Here is a 16,327-nt window from a genome sequence, read left to right as displayed (position 1 = left end):
AAGTCAGCCAGCAGCAGCAGGGTGCAGAACACTGCCCTAGTGCGGAGGTGACAGCGGCTCCAGGATCCTTATATTCCAGGACTTTACACACCTTTCTGGAGCCTCTCAACCCCCCTGGGCTGTCGCGATGGGACCACCAACCCTACTGATGGCAAACAGGCCTCAGCTACTGGCTCAGGGTCACACTGAGTGTCAGAGCCATGGATGGACCCCTTCACTAACCACTGCTGCACACTCTCTCCCACAGCTGGCAATTGCAACCAGGCCCTAATGTCCGGTCCCCCTGCCTTTGAGAGGAAGTGTCACTCCTGGTTCCATTGCTGACTATTGATCTTTGGGACTGGGCCAGGTTCTCCCCTTCTCTATGGCTCTCTGGCACTCACATCCCTGAATAGGCTTTAAAAAGACAATGGTTCAAGTTTGGCCTCAGCTAGTTCTTGTTTCGCTACACCAGCTATTTTAGCAAAGTTTAGAATTCTTGACGTTCAACACCTGGTGTAATGAGGCAGACTGACTCCCAGCCGCACCTGAGAGGGCTGAGCCAGAACAGATGCTGATATGGGCGGAGCCACTGCCACCTGTTCCCACGCCCCGGCAGTCAAGGAGTGGGACAGGAAGTATAAAGGCCCAGTCCCTGCTCTCAGTTGACCGCTGGCCGCTGGATAGGACAGACGCTGGTGCCCTAGCTCCTGCTGGGCCGAGCCTGCCCCGTGCTCACTACCCTGAGGAGCACTGGCCGAGCCTGCCCCGGGGCTTGCTACCCAGAGGAGCACTGGCCGAGCCTGCCCCGTGCTCACTACCCTGAGGAGCACTGGCCGAGCCTTCCCTGGGGCTCGCTACCCAGAGGAGCACTGGCCAAGCCTGCCCCATGCTCACTACCTTGAGAAGCACTGGCCGAGGCTGCCCCGGGGCTCGCTACCCAGAGGAGCACTGGCCGAGCCTGCCCCGTGCTCACTACGCTGAGGAGCACTGGCCGAGCCTGCCCTGGGCTCACTACCCTGAAGAGCACTGGCCGAACCTGCCCCGGGATCACTACCCTGAGGAGCACTGGCCGAGCCTGGCCCGTGCTCACTACCCTGAGGAGCACTGGCCGAGCCTGCCACGGGCTCACTACCCTGAGGAGGACTGGCCGAGCCTGGCCCGTGCTCACTACCCTGAAGAGCACTGGCCGAGCCTGCTCCATGCTCGCTACCCTGAGGATGACTGGCCGAGCCTGCCCCATGCTCGCTACCCTGAGGAGCACTGGCTGAGCCTGCCTCATGCTCGCTACCCTGAGGAGCACTGGCCGAGCCTGCTCCATGCTCGCTACCCTGAGGATGACTGGCCGAGCCTTCCCCTCGTCCCGTACCCTGAGGAGCTGCCTGGACCTCCCCGCGTCCAGTATTCTGAGGACCAGCCCCGCTTACCCGACACTCAGGATCCTGAGGAGCCCATGATGTGGGACATTGCAGAAGATGCCGGTGATCCACAGGTACCAACGGGGGGGGGGGGAGATTGGAAGTGGCCCGGGGATAGCCGACCCTGGTCTGGCTCCAGGAGACCCCGAATCCATGTCAGTGTGTTGAGGCCAGGACTGACACAGCAGCAGACTGCCTGCCGCTGTTAGGGCCCAGGGCTGGGACGCAGTGGAGTGGGAGGGCCTGCATTCCCCCTGGCACCCTTCCAGGGGTGGCAGACTTCCCCTCTCCCTGGCCTGAAGAGGCCTTTCTTCTAGACTTTAAACTGCTTGTTGCCCCGCCCTGCCCAAGGGTCTGGGCATATAAACTGTTGTTTGCTGAGCCGCTGCCTAAGGGCCTGGCCCTGAACTGCTTGTTGCCCCGCCTTGCCCAAGGGCCTAGGCTTATAAACTGTTGTTTGCTCAGCCCCTGCATGAGGGCCTGGGCTCTTGACTGTTTCCTGCCTCACCTGGCTAGGTCGACAGCTCACCCAAACTTGGGTAGTGAGGCGGACTGGCTCCCAGCTGCGCCTGACAGGGCCGAGCCCCCACCCCCACCGGACCCTTACACCTGGAAATATCCCTTTCTCCTCCGCAGACAGCCTGAGCATCCCTTCTCACTCAGGCTCACTGCTGCCTGGAGTTAGAGAACTGACCCTATTCCCATTGGAATTCCCTATTCCCTACCCAGGGAATCCCACAACAAAGCAGTGACAGAGCCAGAAAGAGAAGCCAACAGTCCTGACTCCTGTTCTAACAAACAGACAACAACCCCCACAGAGGCAGGGATAGAGCCCAGGAAATAAGGGGGTGACAATTTTCATGGAAAGCGTTTTCTGTCAAAAAATCCAAATCTGAATGACTAAACCACTTTGTTTCTTGAAATCATAACAAGTAGGATGAAAATTCTTTGCAAAAATATTTGTTTGCAAAACAAGAGCATCTCCTCCTTGTCACAGTGCATTAAACTGTCTCGTCGTACACAAAGAGGAGACACCGTGATCTAGAAAGTTAGATGAGATGCTTCAGTCTGAGCTAGTTGCTGCTCTTAACAAATTCAAAAGAATAAAATACCAATACAATAGAATATTATGTCATCATCTGATATGGCTCAAAGAGATAGGACACCTCCTCTTCTGCACTGCTACTAGTGACACTCTTCAATGGATCCCCATCATCCACCCATCACGAGGTAGGTGGGAGAGGATTGTTATTCATCCTTGACAGAAGGAGAAACTAAGGCTGAGAAAGGAGCAGTGACTTGTCTTAGCTGATGCAGCCACTCAGTAGCAGAGTTGCTCTCAAATGAGCTACAGACCAACAATTGTTCATAGGAATTATTCAGCAATTCTTTTAGAAGAATAGGAAGGTTAGAGAGGATCGTGAACTGTTCCGAGACAATGAATGGAGAGCAACATCAACACTGGTCAAACGTATAACTGGTTATGACTTCTGTGCTTGGTCATAAAAGAGAACAACAAAGACCAGAGTTTCCTCCCTGTCAATAGCCCCCTCCTCAGCCAATCAAGGTTCAGACATTGAGGGGAGGAAGGCTAAGGGTTCTCATCAAATAGCCCAAAGAATGACGCAGGTCAACACCGAGGGGATCACCTTGGAGTACTATGCCAGTCTCACCTCTCTGTGAGGGCCTCCCACCCCCGCCAGTGCACACACAGAGCTCCTGGTGGTGGGAGGAGAGCAAGGGAAAAGGACAAAGGAAGCAAGAAGAGAAAGGTAGGAGGGACAGAGGAAAAGGGAAAACAAAAAAGAGAAACCCCAAGGTCCTCAGTGATTCTAAGGGACAAAGTCCTAGATCGGAAATTAAATGCTGCCCCCACAATGTAGTGTTCTCCTTTCCTAAAAATGAGCTGGCACCTGATGGATCAGACTGAATAGGTTCCAAACCTCTCTGAGGCTCTTACCTTCTATAAAGGGATGTCTGTTTTCTGGCAAAATCAATCAAGGAAAAGGAGAAAACTCCAAAGATGTTCCTCCTTGCGCTCACGTACGTGAAAGTGAATTCTCTCTCAGTCCTCAAGGAGAGACCTCAAGAAGGAGATGTGCTGAAGCAAAGCTACAGGCATCTCCAAGATTGCCCCTGTCCTGCATCCCTGTCCTGCATGGCTGATGTCAAGATCTCTCTGTGACATCATCGCCTCCCCACCACTTTTGTCCAATAGGCTGAGGTCCTGCCAAAGGCCCTTGTGATGTCACTACCACCCTCACCCCTCCCCTGCAGTGCTGATGTCTTGGCCCTGTCCAGCCACATTGGATGTTTGAGCTTCTGCCCCTGGATCACTCTACTCCGTGACTCTTCATTGTGGGGATGACTCCGACTACACAGTAGAACACGAGATGCTCTTCCCCATGTTACGCTCAATTGTTCATAAATTAGCAGACTTTATGGACAGAATTGACCATTAGAGCATGTAATATGACACCCTGCATAGCGCATGCTTTCTGGATAGAATAGTAGCTAGTTTGTCACTAAACACATTCCAGAAAGGCACCTAGTCTTCATTAGAAGACACCAAGAAATGGGGAATTCCCACCACTTCCCTTTCCCTTTGGTGATTCATCCTCGCTGTTGAATATTTGTGTCCTATTTCTAATATGAATTGGTCTCTTTTGAGTTTCCAGCCACTGAGTCTTGTTCAGCTTTTCTCTGCTAGATTAATGAGCCCTTTAATACCCAATCTTTTCTCTCCATGAAGTCACGTCAACACTTCAGTGACATCACTTGCTGATCTTTTTGATCATCTAAGCATACTGAGCTCATTATCAGGCATTGTCTGCAGCCCTCAAAACGTTTCATTGCTTTTTGCTGCCCCATCTCCAATATTTCAAAATCTTTTTCAAAGGTGGTTGCCAAAACTGGAGGCAGTATTCCAGGATCAGTCTTACTGATGATGTGTCACCTCCCTATGCTACTCACTGCTCTTTTCATACATCGAATGATGGCATTAGCCCTGTTCACCACAGCATCACACTGGGTGCTCATGTTGAATGGCTTGCCCAGCATGGCCCCTAAATCCTCTTCACAGTTAGTGCTTTCCTGGAGACACTTCCCCATTGTGTAGATGTGGCCTGCATGCTTTGTTGCTAGGTAGAGGACCTTTCATTTGGTTCTTTCAAACTTGTTTCTGTCACTGGGACCAGTTTATCAAGGGATCCGATTGCTCTGTGTCACTGTCCTGTCCTCAGCATTAATTACCGCTCTGCTAGTATTTTATCACCCACCAATGTTAGCAACAGTGATTTTATAGTGTTGCAGTTCACTGATATTTATTTTCAAGAATTAGTCGTTGAGAGCCTCTTCATATCCCTAATAGCTACACAGCACAGAGTCTCTCTGCTCCACACAGCCCAGCGAGAAAAGGCCATCCAGCCCAACTGGTCCACAGGTGCTAAGCACAGAACAAACTTACGAACTTGTGTTATCCATAGGTTCTGAACAAGAGGTGGGGGTCATCAGCTTACAAAGCCACTCTAGACCGGTAGTGTAGACAGGCCCCAAATGTATCTAAGTTTCCCGCCTTGCAAAAGAGGAGAGAAAAAAACAGAACCTTTATTAGCTTTATTTTATAGTTGTGGAAACTGAGGCACACAGAAGCAAAGAGATTCGCTCATGGTCAAAAAGCCAGGAATAGAAAACGGCAGATCTGCTGAGAGTCAGTCCTGGGCCCTAGCCACATTTATCCTGGCCTCTCTGCTTCAGCTCCAGTAACAACCCAAGTAGAGGTTTTCTTCTTCCACATGTTCTTTATCTTCACATCACTGCAGAAGAAAGATTTTTTTCTTATCAGCTGGCTCGAATGAATGGAGATGTCTTTTCAGAAGATGTGCTCTGGCTCAGTCACATGCCATAGGTTTTCTGGAGGAAGCACTCGGTGACGTTCTAGGGCCTGTGTTATACAGAAGATGGACATAAGGTCTTTTAGGACCTTCAGCTTTTTCTTTTGCTAGGAGGATAATGCTGGACATTTTCTCACCTTCACTTTCCTTTGGAATCATTTAAATCCAGTCCAAAGGATTTCCTCTTCCATTGTGTCTTCAGCACCTTTCATAGAAACAGTTACTATTAGTTCACAGGTTTCCAGTTTCAGGCTGTCCCAGGGTGAGATGACCATGAAAGGGGTTGCAGCTCAACTGAACCTATCCGCAGGTGAAGGGAATAAGTGCAGGGCTCACATGAGAGGGAGCGGCATGTAAGTAGGATCCAGACCTGTTGGGTGATATAAGGACAGTGTGTGCTCAGCCAGGAGAGAGGCCCCCAATGGGAGCAGACCTGGGAGGGTCTTGGATAGTCCTTTAAATCACTGGTTCATTCACCTGCACATCCACCAATGTAATATACGCCATCATATGCCAGCAATGCCCCTCTGCTATGTACATCGGCCAAACTGGACAGTCTCTACGGAAAAGGATAAATGGACACAAATCAGACATTAGGAATGGCAATATACAAAAACCTGTAGGAGAGCACTTCAACCTCCCTGGCCACACTATAGCAGACCTTAAGGTGGCCATCCTGCAGCAAAAAAACTTCAGGACCAGACTTCAAAGAGAAACTGCCGAGCTTCAGTTCATCTGCAAATTTAACACCATCAGCTCAGGATTGAACAAAGACTGTGAATGGCTTGCCAATTACAGAACCAGTTTCTCCTCTCTTGGTTTTCACACCTCAACTGCTAGAAGAGGGCCTCATCCTCCCTGATTGAACTGACCTCGTTATCTCTAGCTTGCTTGCTAGCACACATATATATACCTGCCCCTGGATATTTCCATTACATGCATCTGAGGAAGTGGGTATTCACCCACGAAAGCTCATGCTCCAAAACGTCTGTTAGTCTATAAGGTGCCACAGGATTCTTTGCTGCTTTTACAGATCCAGACTAACACGGCTACCCCTCTGATACAAAGGCAGTTTAGGTTCACAGAAAGGGATGGAACGGCCAAGCTGCTAGGGATGGAAGCTGGGCCTCCCGGCAGTGTCCTGGAACAAAAGCACAGCATCTGCCAGGAAGGGTCCTACGAAAGGGCACGCCCCACCCACCCTCCACCCCAGACACTCCAGACATTTTCATAAGGCTCCTGCCCCACGGACCTGACCGCTCCCCCTGCCCCTGCCCCACACTTTCACCGTGAGCCAGCTGCATGATTTGTAGCCAGTTCAGTTCCAGATTGCGCCAAGGAAACATCTGTACATGCTGTTGCTCCACCCTTTTCGCTTTCTCACCCTTGCGTCCCACCCTGACACAAAGGGGCGGGACCTCCTGCCACCTCTCTAGCATGAGAAGTCCCGGTGAACCAGCCTATGCTCCACTCTGGTTCCCAGGCCCTCCGGAGATATCTGTTGGTGGCTCCTCCACAGGGCCGTGAGCACAGGTGTGTACTTCACGTGGTTTACCCCTATCCTGGACACCTGCCCCTTCTGTGGTGCAAAGGAAACCCTGGCACACATTTATCTAGAGCAGGCCTGCAGAACATACAGGCATCCCAGAGCCCTTTGAATCCCTGCCGAAGCTGAGATTTAATGAGCTCAGGGCTCTCCGTGGCTGTGGGCAGCCCAGAGCCCTTTGATTCCTGCTTGCCGCTGAGATTTAAAGGGCTCTGGCCTCCCCGCTGCTGCGGGCAGCCCAGAGCCTTTGACTCCCAGCTGCAACCGGGAGTCAAAGGCTCTGGATTGCCCACAGCTGCAGGGAGTCCTCAGCCCTTTAAATCTCAGCCGTGGCCTGGATTCAAAGGGCTCTAGGCTGCCTGCAGCTGCAGGGAACCCAGAGCCCTCTAAATCCCAGCCGTGGCCTGGAATCAAAGGGCTCTGCACTGCCCGCAGCATCGGGGAGCCCAAAGCCCTTTAAATCCGAGCCATGGCTGGGAATTAAAGGGCTCTGCACTGCCCGCAGCCACGGGGAGCCCAGAGCCCTTTAAATCTCAGCCGTGGCCTGGATTTAAAGGGCTCTAGGCGGCCTCCAGCTGCAGGGAACCCAGAGCCCTCTAAATCCCAGCCGTGGCCTGGAATCAAAGGGCTCTGCGCTGCCTGCAGCATCGGGGAGCCCAGAGTCCTTTAAATCCCAGCCGCGGCCAGGAGTGTATGGGCTCTGGGCTGCCTGCAGCCCCGGGGAGCCCTGAGCCCATTAAATCTCAGCCGCAGCCTGGATTCAAAGGGCTCTGGGCTGCCTGCAGAGATTCCCAGCCGCGGCTGAGATTTAAAGGGCTCAGGGCTCCCCGCCGTTGCGGGCAGCCCAGAGCCCTTTGAATCCTGGCCGTGGCTCCAGCGGATGGGCTGGGGCTTGGATTTAAAGAGCTTGGGCCCCCCTCAGCAGCAGGAGCTCTGGGCCCTTTAAATACCTGCCCCAGCCCTGGAAAGCTCTGGGTTCCCCAAGCCACCGGAGACCAGGGCTCTTTAATTTGCCTCTGAGGGCTCCCAGCCACCTCTTCAGCTGGGAGCCCCTGATTGATTTAAAATGAAGTATCACCTCCCCACCCTCAACCTTCCTTTTTGGCCCACAGCTGTTTTGATGGGGCAGAGCTGGGGAAGGAGGGTTTGTTTCTGCAGGGCTGGGCGGTGCTGGACCTGGGTGTTTTCACGGGGCCGGGAGGTGCTGGGGGGCGTGTTTCCACAGGGCCGGGGGGTTTCGGCCCTCAGCTGTTTTCTTTGGAGTAATGTGGCCTTCGTTGCTTTACGAGTTGTGCAGGCCTGATCTGGAGTGTGACAGATTGCAGCCCCTATTCCGGCAGAATGGATTCTCTCTAACCCTCCTCCCAAACCCGGCAACAGAGATGCCAGGATGACACAGGGCAAAAAAATGTTTGATTCATGAAGCATCATCTAAAATCACTTTCCAAGGAGTTAACGAGAAACCAAGATAACATTAAGGATTCAAAATTCATATTGTTACTGCTAGTTGGGGTAATAATCTGCTCTGGCCTCAGCCAGCCCCACCCCAAAACAGCTGCAGGGTAAGCACAGACCAGAGGGAGGATTTCAAAGGGAACAGAACAGCTCACTTGTGGGCAGACCTGGGAAGAGGAAGGTCCTCTATCTGGCAGGTCCTGTGGGAAGGCTGACTCTGTCCCTCAGCAACTGCCTGAAGGTCCCTCCTTGAGGGAGGAGAGGACATGCATCTGTTCTACCCAGAGAGGGAGGTGTCACGGATTCACAGATCGTGCCCACTCATGGCCCCATGCGGTCTGTGGGGGGTGCCCCTTCCAGTGTGACAGCCCTTCTCACGGTTCCACCCTCTCTCGGGGTCAGGCCCCTCCACCTCCTGAAGCTGCACTTCTCTGGGCCTTAGCACACCTGTTTCTCACCATCGGGCCCCTCAGGGAGTCCACTCGCTGTCAACCCCCTGGACCTCCACCCCCAAAGGGGTTGATGCAACCCTCTGCTCTAGACTGGAGTGATTCCCAGCCAGCATAAAACAGGAGGGTTTATTGAGGGTTGAACACAGCGCAGGAAACTCTCAGGGCCTCAAGCCTGGCCTCCCTCAGCCCAGCACATCCTAGTCCCCTAGCATGCAGGTGGGCTCTGCCTGCTCCCCCTCTCCAGCCCAGAGCCCCCCTGCTTCCCAGCTGGGCATCTGATATCCCTAACCCCAAGCCCCGCCTCTGTCCATTGTCTTCTCTCCAGGTAAACAGGGTCATAAACAGGGTGTCCTGGGCGTCCTCTCCTCTCAGCCCTCCTCTGGCTCCCTCTGGCTGGAACAGGCTGTTTAGGTCACCGGGGTCCTCTCTTCGCAGCCCATTGTCCTCCCACTGGCCAGAACCAGCTGTGACTCCTAAGCTGCGTCTCCAGGTCACCAGGTCACCAGTCACTGGGGTATCCATCCTCCAGGCCATCAGCTAGGATCCCAAATTCCCTCTCTGGTCCTCTGTAACAACAAACTCCCTCTCCCCTAATCTTGTTAAATGAGTAACACCTGGGGACACTGAGTCCCACTCCCTCTGCATGCAACCCACTGAAAAACACGGAAAAGCCAAGAATCACCCCCACTTCGTCACAGGAGGCATTTCCCCCTCACACCTACTAGCCCTTGTTGGGTGTTGATTCCTTGGCTTTTAGTTCTAGATGACCCCGGAAGGGGAGAAGTTTAGAAGTGACTGGGCTGGAGGGCCAAGTCAGGAGAGGAGGCAGCTGCCACCTCAAGAAGGAGAGAGCTGTTTGAAAAGTTAGCCCTTTCAATGCACCAAATGTGAATATGGCTGCTTGGAGCTGTCCTCTATTGGTCCTTACTGAATACAATCAAGTCATGATCACTAGCCCCAGAGCAACTGTTAACATGCAGGCCAGTGATCAGTTCATCTTTACCCACCACAATGAGACCAACAATAGAGTCTTAGAAAAATATCTGTCATTTTTTAAAATCTCCAAGGATGATTTACTAATGGCTACTTGAGACCTCACCCACCTGTCTCCAAATAGGAAGTTCCCCATGCTAACCCAATTGTCTTCCCACAAGTCACAAACAGGTGCTAAAGGAGAAACTGAACCTTCTCTGGTTTGGATTCCGTGAACTGTACCAGCCGCCCACTGATTCCCCTGCTAGGTCGTGTTAGTTAGCAGGTTGAGCCCTGTTCATTTGAGGTCCTGGGGTTCTCTAGAACCAAGAACTTCTTAAACATGTAATGACGTGTCTAATGTCAAGTGCCTCCAAGGCCACCACTGTTATCATCTCTCCCCTTCCTAGTCGAATTGTAACCAGTGACACTAACATTCCAGTAATACGCATCGTCCCACCAGGTTTCCCCATTCTATCCACTTTCCCCTCCTCAATGAGAATTTCCAGCTTCTCTTCCTTCTTGCCTAGACTCCCGTGCTAAAAGCAGTGTTACTTCCCTTCACACTTCCAGTGAGAATCTTGCAGAGCATGTCCACTGCAGCACAGCATTCCCCTGAGCACACACTTGTGTTACTGCAGGAGAGTTATCAGCGGAGGTGCTGTGTGGGGGAGGAGGCATCTAGTATCTCATCCTCTCACCCCCTACCCAAGCTCCGAGTTGCTGTTAGGTTTGTACTCAGCATGCTCACATGGACTGAGCATGCTCACTAACACTGCTGAAGCCAGCTACCCTCACTCTGTCCCCCACCCCCATCCCTACTATCGGCAGGCACAGGTCATCACTGGTTATCTGGAAGCCAGGAAGAGACTCCTACTTGTGTGTCACATTCTTTCCTCCATTGGAAGGTGACATGGGAGAAAGACAACATGTCCCCAGGTAGGGGCAGTAGGTTTGAATAACTTTTGGTGGTGCCCAGAACAGGTCCAAGTCCTGCCACACCCCCAGCCTGGTAAGTCAATAAACATTAACTCCTCACTTAAAGTTGTCCTAATTAACGTTGTTTTGTTGTTAAGGTAATGACCATGTCTGTGCCTCCCTCCATTTCCCCAGACAGCTCCAAACCGAAACTCTCCAACCCCTCCTCTGGCCTTTGTCTCTTTTCCGCACCAGGAGGTCACCTGATCTCTTTGTTCTCCAAGACCTTCATTTGCCATCTTGCTGGGGAGGAGCCCAGACTATCATTTGCCAGGAGACAGTGTGTTGGCCAGTCTCTGTGCTGAAGGCATAACACTGGTCCTCTAGGGCTCTGCAACAGTCACACCCGTTTATCTGCTACGCCAAGATACTTCAGAAATGTATAGGGGAAACTAAGACACCCACAGAGGATTCAGAGAAAACATTAAGAACCATCCCACTTCGTCACAGTGCTATATAATGAAACCATTAATAATAATTAACTTTTTTATTCTACACATAAAAGAACACAACTCATATTTTAATATCCTTAGTCTTAACCTTTCTAATGTGATGGATGTGCCCTCTGTCCACTACTGCAGCAGCCCCTAAATCTAGGCTGGAAAGGACTGAGGGTGTGTGTATGTGGGAAGGGGGTTCTCCCATGCCAGAGCAGCCATAGAGCTGAAGCTGGGAAGGAAGAGGATCTCTCTCCAGCATCCGTAGTCCTGGAGCCTCTTTCTGTGGCTGCCACAGCCCTGCACATCCCAAATTCCCCCCACCCCTGCTTCTTACACATCCTCTGACCCCCCACCCCAGGTTTGTACTCAGCATGCTCAAACCTACCCCCTATTACCCGCAAGGCCACCACCTCACCTTACATGTGCATCTTTTCCAGGGTCCAGGCATCTAATTAGGGAAGCCATGCCTGCGCGGCTCCACTCATTAGGTGTGTGGCCCTTCATTCTCTCATGTGCAGCCGCCCAGGAGTGCACCTTAGAGGAAACTTTCCATGGACCACCTGAATGGAGCTGGGCCACAGTTTGAGAACCTCTGCATTAGACAACATGCTTGTTTCAAGTTGCGCCATGCTGCCTTCTAGTGTTGTTTGGCAGCCACCTACTTTGTCCACTGCTTGCAGAAAGAGCAGCCCATTGGAGCGCTAGTGGTGGGGGCTTGGAACCAGAGTGGACCAGCAGCCCCTCTATCAGCTCCCCCACGTTCCCTGTGCTGGAGCCACCCAGCAGACTATCAATTGACTATCAATTGTTCAGGTCTCCCTTCAACCCACTGCCATGTGCTGCTCCTGCCCTCTGCCTTGGATCTGCTTCCGTGAACCTCCTGATTGCTGTTTGGGGGGCTGGTAGGGGAAGAGGGGTGCTGTTGTGAGGGTGTCTCCCTCCTCCGTTCCTGCCCCCCCATCTCCACAGAACAGGGGGACTCATGACAGGGCTGAGAATGGGGGGAACAGCTGCTGTCTTAAAGTCTCCCTCTCACGCACAGCATGTGTGTCTCTGTCTCTCTCTGCCATGCTATCTTCCCCCCACCCGATTCATGTTGCCTTATAGAGGGTGAGGCTGCATTAACAACAATGTGTTAATGCTTGAGGGCTCAGACGAGTGCTAGTTCCTCATTTAGCAGTAAGGTATTCCCTGGGAAAGATCCCACTCTCTGACTCCACCACCTCAACCAAGCTTCACAATCATCATTTCTGTGTACAGTATTAAATTGTGTGTTTAAATTTTATACTCTGTGTATATATATATATATATATATATATATATATATATATTCTTATGGGGAAATTGGATTTCCTTAACATCATTTCACTTAAAGTAGCATTTTTTTCAGGAACATAACTTCAATGTTAAGCAAAGAGTTACTGTATACTTTTTAAAAGAATGTAAAAATGTGAAGACTCTGGGGTGGGGCTGGTGCTGTGGGGTCTGGAAGGGGCTCAGGCAGAAGGCTGGGGTGCAGGGGTGAGGGCTGTGGATGAGGGGTTTGAGATGTGGGAAGGGTCTCAGTGCTAGGTCAGAGGGTTGGGGTGTGAGGGTGTCATAACCATACATCTAAGGGTAGCCTAGAATCCCTCCTTACCTGTAAGGGGTTAAGAAGCTCAAATAACCTGGTTGGCACCTGACCAAAAGAACCAATGGGGACAAAAGATACTTTCAAATCAGGGGTGGCGGGGGGTGGCAGAGAGAGGTTTTGTCTGTGATTTTTGTGTGTGTATTTTCTTTTGGGAAGCAGAGAGGCATCAGGTCAGAAAACTCCTTCTCCTATATACCACCCAAAAAAGTCCCTCACATTACAAATATTGTAAGTAAAAGCCAGGCAAGGTGTGTTAGATTCTCTTTTGGTTTTGCTTGTAAATTTTTCCTTGGCTGGAGGGAGGTTTATTCCTGTTTTTGGTAACTTTGAAACCAAGCCTAGAGGAAGTTCTGCTATGTTTCTGAATCTTTTGTTACCCTGTAAAGTTATCTTCCATCTTGATTTCACAGAGGTAATATTTACCTTTTTGTTTTGAAATAAAATCCTTCTTTTAAGAACCTGACAGATTTTTCCATTGTCCTAAGCCCCAGGGTTTGGGGTCTTCGATCATTTTGTAACCAATTGGTTAAGATATTCTTCTCAAACCTCCCCAGAAAAGGGGTTGTAAGGGCTTGGGGATATTTTTTGGGGGGAGAATAGGAACTCCAAGTGGTCCTTTCCCTGATTCTTTCTTAAAACGCTTGGCAGTGGCAGCGTACCATCCAAGGGCAAAGAAGCTGTGCCTTGGGGAATTTTTAACCTAAACTGGTAGAAATACACTTAGGGGTCTTTCATGCAGATCCCCACATCTGTACCCCAGAGTTCAGAGTGAGGAATGAACTTTGACAGGGAGGGTGAGGGCTCTTTCTGGGGATGCAGGCTCTGGGGTGGGACAGGGCAGGGGATGAGGAGTTTGGGGTGCAGACAGGCTGCCCTAGGGTAAGGGCCAGAGAAGGATTCCCCTAGCCCTCTCCCCACGGGCAGCAGCGAGCTTCGGGGGAGGGCCTCCCACATTCTCCCCCCATCCTCACCACACTCACCTCACACCACTGTCACTGCATGTGCTCCTAGGGCCCTGCTCAGGTACAGGAAGCCCTCTCGTCTCCCCCATAATGGGTGTCTCAGAAGGAGGGAAACCTCAATGGAGATGTGGATGAGGCTGCCCCTTGTCCAGCGTGGGGCAGGAGCGATGACTGTGGGCAGGGGTTCCCCTGTGCAGGTGGAGTGTCCTGCCAGTAAATGAAAGGGTCTGAGGAGGAAGGGGAGGCTCAGGGTCAGTCTGCCCTGGCAAGAGAGAAAGGGGGTCACTAGGACCCTGCGGTGGCAGTTAATGCAGGAAGGCAACATGGAGCTGCATGAGAGAGACAGGGATGCTCTGGGCTTGGGGAGAGGTGTGCAGGAGCAGCAAGTGGGGGCCGAGGGACACTCAGGGGAGGCGCATCGGGGGCAGCATGTAGAGATATTAAAGAAGGTACTAACCGTGATTCCCTGCAAGTGACAGTGACCCACCAGTTTCACCAAGTACAAAAATCTTTTAGTTCTTCTGTTAAAACTTGTAAACTCCTGTCTGCAGAAAACATTGATTGTATCTGTCCTGTGAAAGATACTCTATTACTATGTATAACTTGCAAGCAAGTTAATTAACTTTGTTCTTGATGTAAACACTATGTTAACCTTAAACTGTAATTGATACAATGTAAACAAACAGACCCCCACCCTCTGTGATTACAGGGCCGGGAATCTCATAGGAATTAACACACATCCCAAAAGTGGTGGAGACAGTATATTAAAATATGGATAAGCTATGGAATGTATGTTAATGAATGATTGATGTGCATGAATGGTTAGGGAGGTGCCAGCCTAGAAAGGGAGTATCAATCGGCCGAAGAATGTGTCAGGTGGACCACCAGACAACCCCCAGAGGGGAAACTGGGATCCACCCCATCACCTGGAAGGATGAGAAACACAAACGTTGGACAGTATGAAGCCACCAGCAATGGGCTACTTTCGACAATGTGGAGCCACCAGGAATGTGCCATCTGTTGATTGAGTCAGCAACAGCGGGATGAAACAGCTCTCATAGACTAACATAGGAATTAATTCCTATAAGAATGAACTCCAAAGACTGAGGACTTTGAGTCTCTGATTCTGCTACCAGCCTCCAGAAGCATCAGGTGCATCTGACACAGACTCGGCTCCATCCTCATGACCAAGATACCTGGCCAGTAACTTGGCATGAGCAACTTCTAGGCTGGTAACTATAACACCTATACATAACTTGAATGAATGATTGTGTGAATATATATATGTGTGTGTGTGTGTATAAGGAATAAGTAGTAATAGGAATTAGTCAAACAGCATTGTTTACTTTTATCTTTTGCTTTATTATTATATTTACAATAAATGTGGCATCTTTGCCTTATCCCTCTTAATAAGATCCTGCTGTTTTTTATTATCTTGGTATAACAAGCAAGCAGGGCCGAGGGAGAGACCTGACCCCGAACATTGGTGGAGCCAGGACCCCAGGCCTTCAAGATTACTGGAGCCCAGGCACCACGGGCCCATGCAACTTGCCACCCCTGTCCCCATGGCCATGGCAGCATGGGATTGCTGGTGCTGCAGCATGCACTCCGGTACCCTCCAGCCTTCTATATCAGCTCTGCAGCATCAGAACTGCAGAGCCCAGATTGGAGCTGTCATGGACTCACAGATCGTGCCCACTCATGGCCCCGTGCAGTCCGTGGGGGGTGCCCCTTTCAGTGCAACAGCCCTTCTCGGGGGTCCACTCTCTCTCAGGGTCAGGCCCCTCCACCTCCTAGACCTGCACCTCTCTGAGCCTTAGCACGTCTCTCTCTCGCCATGGGCCCCCTCAGGGAGTCCATGCAATCTAGACCCCCCGGGCCTCCTCACCCCCAAAGGGATTGATGCAACCCTTTTCTCTAGACCAGATTGACTCTCAGCCAGCATAAAACAGGAGGGTTTATTGAGAGTTGAACACAACACAGAAAACTCTCAGGGCCTCAGGCCTGGCCTCTCACAATAACAGCACATCCCAGTCTCCCTGCATCCAGGTGGGCTCTGCCTGCTTCCCCTCTTCAGCCCAGAGCCCCCCCTGCTTTCCAGCTGAACCTCTGATATCCCTCGCCCCAAGCTCCACCTCTGTCCATTGTCAGTCTCTCCAGGTAAACAGGCTCATAAACAGGAAGGCCTGGGTGTCCTCTCCTCTCAGCTCTCCTCTGGCTGGAACCGGCTGATCACAGGGTCCTCTCTCTGCAGCCCATTGTCCTCCCACTGGCCAGAACCAGCTGTGACTCCTGAGCTGTGTGTCCGGGTCACCAGGTCACCAGTCGCTGGGATCTCCATCCTCCAAGCCATCAGCCGGGGTCCCGAGTCCTTCTCGGGTCCTCTGTAACAACAAACTGCCTCTCCCCTCACCTCATTAAACGAGTAACACTCGAGGACACGGAGCCCCACCCCCTGTGCATGCAAACCATTGGAAAACACAGAAAACCCCAAGAAAACCCCCCACTTCGTCACATCTCTCCCCGCTTCTTGGCTGAACAGAGCAGGGTCACTTAACCAGTGACCTGGGGAAGTTCAGGGCCCCCGTCCTGTGATAAA

General features: G+C 51.5%; 2 protein-coding genes across 2 annotated transcripts in view; both read right to left on the bottom strand.

Annotated features, from left to right (window-relative positions):
- LOC127052538 (zinc finger protein 239-like) overlaps positions 1-5,996 on the bottom strand; it is a 232,021-nt gene extending 226,025 nt beyond the window's left edge. The window contains exon 1 of the mRNA XM_050956365.1: positions 5,768-5,996. The gene's annotated coding sequence lies outside the window, so the exon portion shown is untranslated. The remainder of the gene's footprint in view (positions 1-5,767) is intronic.
- The window catches only part of LOC127051488 (cilia- and flagella-associated protein 251-like), a 118,077-nt gene that overhangs the window by 78,729 nt on the left and 23,021 nt on the right, over positions 1-16,327 (bottom strand). The window lies entirely within an intron of this gene.

This window comes from Gopherus flavomarginatus, chromosome 5 (genome assembly GCF_025201925.1).
Source record: "Gopherus flavomarginatus isolate rGopFla2 chromosome 5, rGopFla2.mat.asm, whole genome shotgun sequence".
NCBI lineage: Eukaryota > Metazoa > Chordata > Testudines > Testudinidae > Gopherus > Gopherus flavomarginatus.
This window is presented reverse-complemented; position numbering and strand designations above follow the sequence as displayed.